This window comes from Triticum urartu, chromosome 6A (assembly GCF_056163025.1).
Source record: "Triticum urartu cultivar PI428250 chromosome 6A, HENAU_Tu73, whole genome shotgun sequence".
NCBI lineage: Eukaryota > Viridiplantae > Streptophyta > Magnoliopsida > Poales > Poaceae > Triticum > Triticum urartu.
In genome coordinates this window covers 144,010,486-144,021,837 of record NC_141878.1, presented here as the reverse complement: position 1 = coordinate 144,021,837, position 11,352 = coordinate 144,010,486, and the positions used below count along the sequence as shown (strand labels likewise).

General features: G+C 39.7%; 1 pseudogene; it reads left to right on the top strand.

Annotated features, from left to right (window-relative positions):
- Positions 1 to 2,458: 2,458 nt before the first annotated feature.
- The window catches only part of LOC147964507 (uncharacterized), an 84,949-nt pseudogene continuing 76,055 nt past the window's right edge, over positions 2,459 to 11,352 (top strand).

Below are 11,352 nucleotides of genomic sequence, written 5' to 3'. Positions count from 1 at the left end.
ACGTCCACATCATGTTGGCATGCGTGATGGTTCAAAGAGGACGTGTGTGTGTCAGATCCAGCGCCTCACTGTTCAGTTCCAGAGCCATCTAGTCGTCCTCGTTCTTGCCGTCGAGAAGCAGCACCGGCCATGCTACCGGATTAGGTTAGGGGTAAACATCATTTAAATTTTTTTCTTGATTTCTTCTTGATTCGATGAGACACTAGAAAAATATTGATCTGTTCTTGATCATCTTTTCCTGTACTATTTGGTTCAAGCACTTGTGGATTGTAGATAGAAGTAAACTACATGTGATTAATCATGACCTGAAAATGGGATCTATAAAGATAGCCATGGTGAGAAACAAATTCTATGGAGATTAAGCCCGAGCGTCACTCAAGATGACGGTCATCCTACAATTGCAAGGATGACTTAACTGAACATATTGCTGTGAACCAGATTGAGTTAACTGAACATTTTGATGTGTTCTTATTTATAGTGGTATCTAGATTTTCTTTGTGTCCTATTTATATATGTTGCTGCCTTGAGATTTCAACCTGAGAATTTTGTTTCTAATTTAGTCTTATGATCTCTAGACGCTAATAATATGTGACCGTGTGCACACTATGATGACGACGGTGCCACTTATTTACACTCTTTGATCTGTTCTCTTTAGGAAAACTATTATTTTGTTTGTATACTATTTTGCTGGCTTGTAAATGATAGCAATTTCTAATATTTTGTTTTGTTTTCGTGTGCAGGATCTGAAGTGTACCGTATTTTCACTTTAACATTCTTTTTCCCAACAGCGGTTCATCGGTTGTCCTGCTAATTCCTCTCCCCCCATTGGTTGGTGAGTTCTTCCCCTAATGTTGATATGTTCTTAACAATATTTTCTTCTTATAGTGGTATGAATCTTTCCAATGCAACAACAAGCAATGATAAGAACGCATGCTATCATATATTTACTTCACCCATACACTTGAGTAGACATTAATTTCTTTTAGCAAGCAACCACACATCTCCTGGAATTACCCTATATTTTGTATATCTTTTCAGTTATGGCCCGTCTTCCCTTAAGCGTGAGACGTCGAAGAAGAAATGTAGCATTTATTAGTCTGATGAGTGCCATTATGCTCGTATACTATTATGTGTGGTTAATCTTTGGATTAGTTTATAGAAGAAAGTGTTGGCAAATAGAAAGGAGGCTTAGAATTAGAGAGCTAAGAGGAGAGATTTTGCATAAACTAATTGGTGAGAGTGACACAACGTTTATAAGTCAACTTCGTATGGATAGGAGAACATTTCATATATTATGTGAGATGGTGAGAGATGTTGGTGGCCTAATACAAGGAAGACATCATTGGAGGAGATAGTGGCATCATTCCTTTATGTATTAGCTCACCATTTCAAAAATAGGACAATAGGGAAATTCTTTTACCGAAGCCCAGAGCCAGTTAGTAGGAACTTCAATACTTGTCTTCTAGCTGTTTTGAAGCTTCATCCATTGCTACTTAAGAAGCCAGAACCTATACCCGAGGACTGCACAGATGCTAAATGGAAATATTTCAAGGTAAATAGCTACTAAGAAAGAAAAATTACTAGATGAACTCAATAGTGGTAAAGATGCTAATGTTTGCACCTTGTTGTTTATGTTGTAGAATTGTCTTGGAGCGTTAGATGGCACACACATAGGGGTAACCGTCCCGGCTACTATTAAAGGAAGATACCGATCAAGGTTGGGTGATATAGATACAAATGTGTTAGGTGTGTGTGCACCTGACATGCAGTTCATTTAAATACTACCTGGTTGGGAGGGTTCTGCACATGATGGTCGTGTTCTTAGAGATGCCATCTCGAGGCCAAATGGGCTCCGTGTCCCTGAAGATCAATATTATCTTGTTGATGTTGGTTACACAAATGCGAGAGGATTTTTAGCTCCATACCGTGGTCAAAGGTATCACTTGGGTGGTTGGACACCACATAACCCACCTCGTAGTGCAGAGGAGTATTAAAACATGCGGCACGCTAGAGCCCAAAATATTGTAGAAAGGTCTTTCGGAACACTCAAGGGTCAGTGGGCGATTTTGAGGTCCCCGTCCTTTTTTCCTATGAAGACCCAATGTCGAATCATCATGGCATGTGCACTCTTGCACAATTTGATCTTGCAAAATATGCCACTTGACCCACTTGATAATGACGAGCCAATAATGCAAGAAACATTGGAAGGCATGGAGGGAGAATTAGGCCAACCAGAATTCATTACTTCTATCTCAACTTGGAACGAGTGGACAAATTTCTGGAATGTTCTTGCGCAGGACATGTATAATAGACATAGGGCTGCTAGGGGTCATTGAGGTATAAACCGTTTCTATTTGTTCACTTTGTTGCTAGCTTTCTTTTTGTTTAAATAAGCTTCAATTGCATCTCATTTGCATTTGTCCCATTTCATATATATTTGTTGTTGCTTTGTACAAATATGGATGTGGACACCTCAAGTACGTCTCGTGGAAGAGGCAAGAATAAAAGGAACTGGACTTCAGATGAGGATGATGAACTTATTAAAGCCTTGTATGAGCTGTCTTTGGACCCAAGGTGGAAGGCAGATGGTAGCTTCGAAAATGGATAGCTGGTGATATTGGAGAAGCACCTTGCTGAAAAGTGCCCTGGTTGTGGTATCTCTGCAATTCCGCACATTGAGTCAAGAGTGAGGCACTTTAGGACAAAATTTGGTGCTCTTGAAGTAATGTTATCCAAAAGTGGTTTCACATGGGATGGAAACCGGAAGATGATTCAATGTGAGAAGGCACAGTATGAAGCACATTGTAAGGTAGACACTACCAAAAAAGACACATCCGTGACATTTTGGGCCGAACAAATTTTTTTGTCATACTTATGACACTTCTATGACGATAATTGTGACAAAACCCGGTATCATCATAGATGTGGTGGGCTCCTACTTCTATGACAAAAAATCATGACAGAAAATGGGCCTTTTGTCCTGGGCAGGCCGGAGACGCAGCTGCATCACATTCTTTGGGCCGTGCATGACGGAAAAAACTGTGGTAGAAGCGAGGGCGAGGAAAATATCGGGGTGTTCCCGGTTACGGTGGGTGTTCGGGACCGAGCGATGCACGGAGGTTTGCGTGTTTCTCTCGTACACGCACGCGCATGGGTGCGATGCGTTGGGGTTCTAACTGAACCCAAGCGATTGCACTGCAGGCTACGCGTTACTGAACCCGAGCGATTGCATTGCAGGCTACGCGTTACTGAACCCGAGCGATCGACCGATGGCTGTTAACTGAACCCGGTCAAGCGATTCTTTCGCTAATGCTTCTAACTGAAGCCAATCGATGCTGCTTCTGGATGAACAGTGAGCGTTGCTGGGGGGGTGGATGAACAGGACCCCGTGGTGTTGCCTCTGGAAGAACAGGACCCCGATCGATCGAGCCGGTTGGGGTTGGATGAACAGGACCCCGTGGAGGGCTGGATGAACAGGACCACACCGTGGAGGGCTGGATGAACAGTAGACGGTGGAGGGCTGGATGAACAGTAGCTCGTGGAGAGGGCTGGTTGAACAGTAGCCGATGGAGTAGCGCACGGTGGAGGCTAGATGAACAGGAGCCCGTGGATGAATAGTCGCAGGTGGAGGGTGGAGGAGGTCGACGGTGGATGAACAGTAGCCCGTGGAGGCTGGAGGGGGTCGATGGTGGAGATGAACAGTATCCCGTGGAGTACCGTTTTGCGGTACGCTAATACGTCTCCAACGTATCTATAATTTTTGATTGCTCCATGCTATATTATCTACTGTTTTGGGCAATATTGGGCTTTATTTTCCACTTTTATATTACTTTTGGGACTAACCTATTAACTGGAGGCCCAGCCCAGATTTGCTGTTTTATGCTTATTTCAGTGTTTTGAAGAAAAGGAATATCAGACGGAGTCGAAACGGAACGAAATCAACTGGAGAAGTTATTTTTGGAAGGAAACACACCTGATGGACTTGGAACACATGTCAAGGAAGGAACGAGGTGCTCATGAGGGTGGGGGGCGCGCCCCCCTGTCTCGTGGGGCCCTCGTGGCTCCCCTGATGTACTTCTTCCGCCTATATAACTCCACGTACCCTAAAACTTCCAGAACACAGAATAGATCGGGAGTTCCACCGCCAGAAGCGTCCGTAGCCACCAAAAGTCAATTAGAACCCTATTCCCGCACCCTGTCGGAGGGGGGAACCCTCACCGGTGGCCATCTTCATCATCCCGGCGCTCTCCATGACGAGGAGGGAGTAGTTCTCCCTCGGGGCTGAGGGTATGTACCAATAGCTATGTGTTTGATCTCTCTCTCTCTCGTGTTCTTGATTTGGCACGATCTTGATGTATCGTGAGCTTTGCTATTATAGTTGGATCTTATGTTTCTCCTCACCCTCTTCTCTCTTGTAATGAATTGAGTTTCCCTTTTTGAAGTAATCTTATCGGATTGAGTCTTTAAAGATTTGAGAACACTTGATGTATGTCTTGCCGTGGATATTTGTGGTGACAATGGGATACCATGTGCCACTTGATGTATGTTTTGGTGACCAACTTGCGGGTTCCGCCCATGAACCTATGCATCTCCGGTAGGAACTTTGGGGCACTCTTTAAGGACCTTTGTGTTGGTTGAATAGATGAATCTGAGATTGTGTGATGCATATCGTATAATCATACCCACGGATACTTGAGGTGACAATGGAGTATCTAGGTGACATTAGGGTTTTGGTTGATTTGTGTCTTAAGATGTTATTCTAGTACGAACTCTAGGGCTGTTTGTGACACTTATAGGAATATCCCAACGGATTGATTGGAAAGAATAACTTTGAGGTGGTTTCGTACCCTACCATAATCTCTTCGTTCGTTCTCCGCTATTAGCGACTTTGGAGTGACTCTTTGTTGCATGTTGAGGGATAGTTATGTGATTCAATTATGTTATCATTGTTGAGGGAACTTACACTAGCGAAAGTATGAACCCTAGGCCTTATTTCCACGCATTGCAATACCGTTTACGCTCACTTTTATCATTATTTACCTTGCTATTTTTATAATTTCAGATTACAAATACTATTATCTACTATCCATATTGCACTTGTATCACCATCTCTTCGCCGAACTAGTGCACCTATACAATTTACCATTGTATTGGGTGTGTTGGGGACACAAGAGACTCTTTGTTATTTGGTTGCAGGGTTGCTTGAGAGAGACCATCTTCATCCTACGCCTCGTACGGATTGATAAACCTTAGGTCATCCACTTGAGGGAAATTTGCTACTGTCCTACAAACCTCTGCACTTGGAGGCCCAACAACGTCTACAAGAAGAAGGTTGTGTAGTAGACATCAAGCTCTTTTCTGGCGCCGTTGCCGGGGAGGTGAGTGCTTGAAGGTATATCTTTAGATCTTGCAATCGAGTCTTCTAGTTTCTTGTTTTATCACTAGTTTATTTTATAAAATAAAACTATAAAAAATGGAATTGAGTTTGTCTCATACGCTTCATCTTTTTAATATCTTTCGTGAGTATGATGGAAAGGAAAAGTGTGCCAAAGTGTTAGAAGAAGAATGCATTAAATTGTTTGGCACTAAATATGTGAATGATGAGCATGATTGCAATGTTGTTAGTACGAATTCTTTGAATATCCATGATGCTAATGATGATTGCACTAGTTATGATGAAAATGCCTCCTATAAACATGTCAATTTTTGTGGAGTGCATTGGGTTTGCAAGTACACACCAAATAGGGAAGATAGATATTGCGAGAGGCATAAGTATTTAGAAACTAAATTGTTGCAAGAAAGTCTTGATGTGAGTGCTGAAAATTTAAAATATCTTTACCGTACTTGTGAACTTTGCAATGAACATGGTCATTTAAATATCAAATGCAAATTGTTTCATGACCGAATAGTGTCCAAAAATTGTGATGACTTGATTTCCCTTGAACATTATAATGAACTAAGTTTGCTTTTGGGTTATGAAGAATTGAAGCGTCAAACTAAGCATATTCCAGAATATAACCTCAAGAAATTCCTCGATATTGATCTGGAAGAGATTTATATGTATTGTGCGGTGAATTGCATTGAAAATCCTTATATTGCCAATTACATAAAGAAAAGAAAACAAATAGAAGATGAAGAGAATACTAATGAAAGGGAAGAGACTTCCCAATATCCTCCTATTATTTCTTATGATGAATTAGGTAACAAGGAGGAGCCTTCTACTCAACCAATCTCATTAATAAGGAGCTCCAAAAAGAGGATTGAACCCCCACATGATGTGGTGAAGAGGAAGAAAAGAAAAAGGAAGAGAGGTAAAACGGTATCTCTCCCAAATAAAATTGCTCCTATTATTGTTGTGCCTCATGAAAATGAAGATGATACACTTTATGATGATCTCGTTATGCCTATTGCTTGTTGTGATGATTATGATTGGGAAGATAATGATACTTCTTATGATCTTGAAAATCTTTTTGGCAGTTGCTTGGAAGAATATGATAACTGCTATACTATTGGTGCTATCTATACTATTAATGATGAGAGTGATTATACTTATGATATGAAAAGGCCCAAGCTTGGGGATGCTATGTTTGATGAAGATGATGTTTTTGAGAATATATTTGCTGCAATTAATGTTTGTCCCAAGCTTGGGGATGCTACGTTTAATGAAGATGATATTTTTAGTCTCCCAAGTTTTGATATGCAAAGTTATAATGATGATAACATGCCTCCTACTTATGATGATTATTGTGATGATACATATGCTATGAAAAGTAGTGAGGATTATATTTATAAAACTTGTCATGATTATGGTTACCCCTTTTCTGAACATTACTCTTTTAATGTGGAAACAATTTATAGTATCCAAGTCTCTTATGATACTCCCACTATCCCGAATGAGAAGAATTTTGCTTATGTGGAGAGTAATAAAATTTCTATGCAAGTAGATCATGAAAAGAATGCTTTAGGTGCTGGTTATATTGTTGAATTCATTCATGATGCCACTGAAAATTATTATGAGGGAGGAATATATGCTTGTAGTAATTGCAATAATATCAAGTTTCCTCTCTATGTGCTTAAAGTTTTGAAGTTATGCATGTTTTCCTTTCCTATGCAAGTTGATTCTTGTTCCCATAAGTTTTTTTCTCACAAAATCCCCATGCATAGGAAGTATGTTATACTTAAATGTGCTAGTCATATTCTTCATGATGCTCTCTTTATGTTACAATTCTTATCCTTTATGTGAGCATCATTGAAATCATCATGCCTAGCTAGGGGCGTTAAACGATAGCGCTTGTTGGGAGGCAACCCAAATTTATTTTTGTTCCTTGCTTTTTGTTCCTGTTTAGTAATAAATAATTCATCTAGCCTCTATTTAGATGTGGTTATATGCTTTTAATTAGTGTTTGTGCCAAGTAGAACCTTTGGGAAGACTTTGGGAAAGTCTTGTTGATCATGCTGTAAAAAACAGAAACTTTAGCGCTCACGAGAATTGCTGCAATTTTTATTTGGAGAGTGATATTTAGTTAATTAATTTTGCAGATGATTAATAGATAAATTCCTCAGGTCCAGAAATTTATCTGAGAATTTTATGAGTTCCAGAAATATACGTTTGATTCAGATTACTACAGACTGTTCTGTTTTTGACAGATTCTGTTTTCGATGTGTTGTTTGCTTATTTTGATGAATCTATGGCTAGTAAAATAGTTTATAAACCATAGAGAAGTTGGAATACAGTAGGTTTAACACCAATATAAATAAAGAATAAGTTCATTACAGTACCTTGAAGTGGTCTTTTGTTTTCTTATACTAACGAAGCTTACGAGTTTTCTGTTAAGTTTTGTGTTGTGAAGTTTTCAAGTTTTGGGTAAGGATTCGATGGACTATGGAATAAGGAGTGGCAATAGCCTAAGCTTGGGGATGCCCAAGGAACCCCAAGGTAATATTCAAGGACAACCAAGAGCCTAAGCTTGGGGATGCCCCGGAAGGCATCCCCTCCTTCGTCTTCGTTCATCGGTAACTTTACTTGGAGCTATATTTTTATTCGCCACATGATATGTGTTTTGCTTGGAGCGTCAATTTATTTTGTTAGAATTTTCTTGCTGTTATTTAGAACAATGTTTTGCATCTTTTATTTCAATAAAAGTGGCATTGATAGCCTTTACTATGCCTATGTTACAAGTATACATGTTGCTGTTTGAAAACAGAAAGTTTAATGCTGTTGCAATAATTCCCTAGAAAAGTCAGAATGTGATAAATGTTGAAACCTTTTGCATATTAAGCTCTGATAAATTTACTACAGTGGGAATTTTCTTTCATAATTTTTGGAGCTAGGGAAGTATGGATGTTTCAGCATTCTTTACAGACTATCCTGTTTAGGCAGATTGCTGTTATGTTTGCATTGTTTGCATATGTTTGCTTCTTTAATGATTCTATTTGAGGATAGGACTATTAAATATGCATAGGCATTTAGTATGCAATGTTGAATAATAATTTTAGTGATTTTCTACAGTAGAGTATGATAAGGTTTTGGCAATGGTTTATACTAACTTATCTCACGAGTCTTTGTTGAGTTTTGTGTGGATGAAGCTTTTGAGATTTAGGGAGACCTTGATATGAGAGGAATTAAGGAGACACAAAAGCTCAAGCTTGGGGATGCCCAAGGCACCCCAATATAATATTTCAAGAAGTCTCAAGCATCTAAGCTTGGGGATGCCCCGGTTGGCATCCCACCTTTCTTCTTCAACAACTATCGGTTAGTATCGGTTGATCCTAAGTTTTTGCTTGTTCACATGATGTTTGCCATTATTAGAATGTCATTTTATTTTTCTTTGCTTGCTGTTTGAATAGAATACCAAGATCTGAAATTATTAAATGTTAGAGAGTCTTCACATAGTTGCATAATTATACGACTACTCATTGATCTTCACTTATATCTTTCGGAGTAGTTTGTCATTTGCTCTAGTGCTTCACTTATATCCTTTTAGAGCATGGTGGTAGTTTTATTTTGAAGAAATATATGAACTCTCATGCTTCACTTATATTATTTTGAGAGTATTAAATAGCATGGTAATGGTTTAAAGTCCTAATATGCTAGGTATTCAAGAATAATAAAATTCTCTTATGAGTGTGTTGAATACTATGAGAAGTTTGATACTTGATAATTGTTTTGAGATATGGAGATGGTGATATTAGAGTCATGCTAGTTGAGTAGTTGTGAATTTGAGAAATACTTGTGTTGAAGTTTGTGATTCCCGTAGCATGCACGTATGGTGAACCGTTATGTGACGAAGTCGGAGCATGATTTATTTATTGATTGTCTTCCTTATGAGTGGCGGTCGGGGACGAGCGATGGTCTTTTCCTACCAATCTATCCCCCTAGGAGCATGCACGTAGTACTTTGTTTTGATAACTAATAGATTTTTGCAATAAGTATGTGAGTTCTTTATGACTAATGTTGAGTCCATGGATTATACGCACTCTCACCCTTCCACCATTGCTAGCCTCTCTAGTACCGCGCAACTTTCGCCGGTACCATAAACCCACCATTTACCTTCCTCAAAACAGCCACCATACCTACCTATTATGGCATTTCCATAGCCATTCCAAGATATATTGCCATGCAACTTTCCACCATTCCGCTTATTATGACACACTCCATCATTGTCATATTGCTTAGCATGATCATGTAGTTGACATAGTATTTGTGGCAAAGCCACCGTTCATAATTCTTTCATACATGTCACTCATGCATCATTGCACATCCCGGTACACCGCCGGAGGCATTCATATAGAGTCATATTTTGTTCTAAGAATCGAGTTGTAATTCTTGAGTTGCAAGTAAATAAAAGTGTGATGATCATCATTAATAGAGCATTGTCCCAAAATAAAAAAATATAGGCCAAAAAAGGCCAAAAAAAGAAAATAAATAAAAAGGGACAATGCTACTATCCTTTTACCACACTTGTGCTTCAAAGTAGCACCATGATCTTCATAGTAGAGAGTCTCTCATGTTATCACTTTCATATACTAGTGGGAATCTTTCATTATAGAACTTGGCTTGTATATTCCAATGATGGGCTTCCTCAAAATGCCCTAGGTCTTCATGAGCAAGCAAGTTGGATGCACACCCACTAGTTTCTTTTGTTGAGCTTTCATACATTTATAGCTCTAGTGCATCCATTGCATGGCAATCCCTACTCACTCACATTGATATCTATTGATGTGCATCTCCATAGCCCGTTGATACGCCTAGTTGATGTGAGACTATCTTCTCCTTTTTGTCTTCTCCACAACCACCATTCTATTCCACCTATAGTGCTATGTCCATGGCTCACGCTCATGTATTGCGTGAAGATTGAAAAAGTTTGAGAACATCAAAAGTATGAAACAATTGCTTGGCTTGTCATCGGGGTTGTGCATGATTTAAATATTTTGTGTGGTGAAGATGGAGCATAGCCAGACTATATGATTTTGTAGGGATAGCTTTCTTTGGCCATGTTATTTTGAGAAGACATGATTGCTTTGTTAGTATGCTTGAAGTATTATTATTTTTATGTCAATATTAAACTTTTGTCTTGAATCTTATGGATCTGAATATTCATACCACAATTAATAAGAATTACATTGAAATTATGCCAACTAGCATTCCACATCAAAAATTATCTTTTTATCATTTACCTACTCGAGGACGAGCAGGAATTAAGCTTGGGGATGCTTGATACGTCTCCAACGTATCTATAATTTTTTATTGCTCCATGCTATATTATCTACTGTTTTGGGAAATATTGGGCTTTATTTTCCACTTTTATATTACTTTTGGGACTAACCTATTAACTGGAGGCCCAGCCTAGATTTGCTGTTTTATGCCTATTTCAGTGTTTTGAAGAAAAGGAATATCAGACGGAGTCGAAACGAAACGAAATCAACTGGAGAAGTTATTTTTGGAAGGAAACACAACTGATGGACTTGGACCCCACGTCAAGGAAGGAACGAGGTTCTCACGAGGGTGGGGGGGCGCACCCCCCCTAGGGCGCGCCCCCTGTCTCGTGGGGCCCTCGTGGCTCCCCTGACGTACTTCTTCCGCCTATATAACTCCACGTACGCTAAAACTTCCAGAACGCAGAATAGATCGGGAGTTCCGCCGCCAGAAGCCTCCTTAGCCACCAAAAGTCAATCGGGACCCTGTTTTGGCACCCTGCCGGAGGGGGGAACCCTCACCGGTGTCCATCTTTATCATCCCGGCGCTCTCCATGACGAGGAGGGAGTAGTTCTCCCTCGGGGCTAAGGGTATGTACCAGTAGCTATGTGTTTGATCTCTCTCTCTCTCGTGTTCTTGATTTGGCACGATCTTGA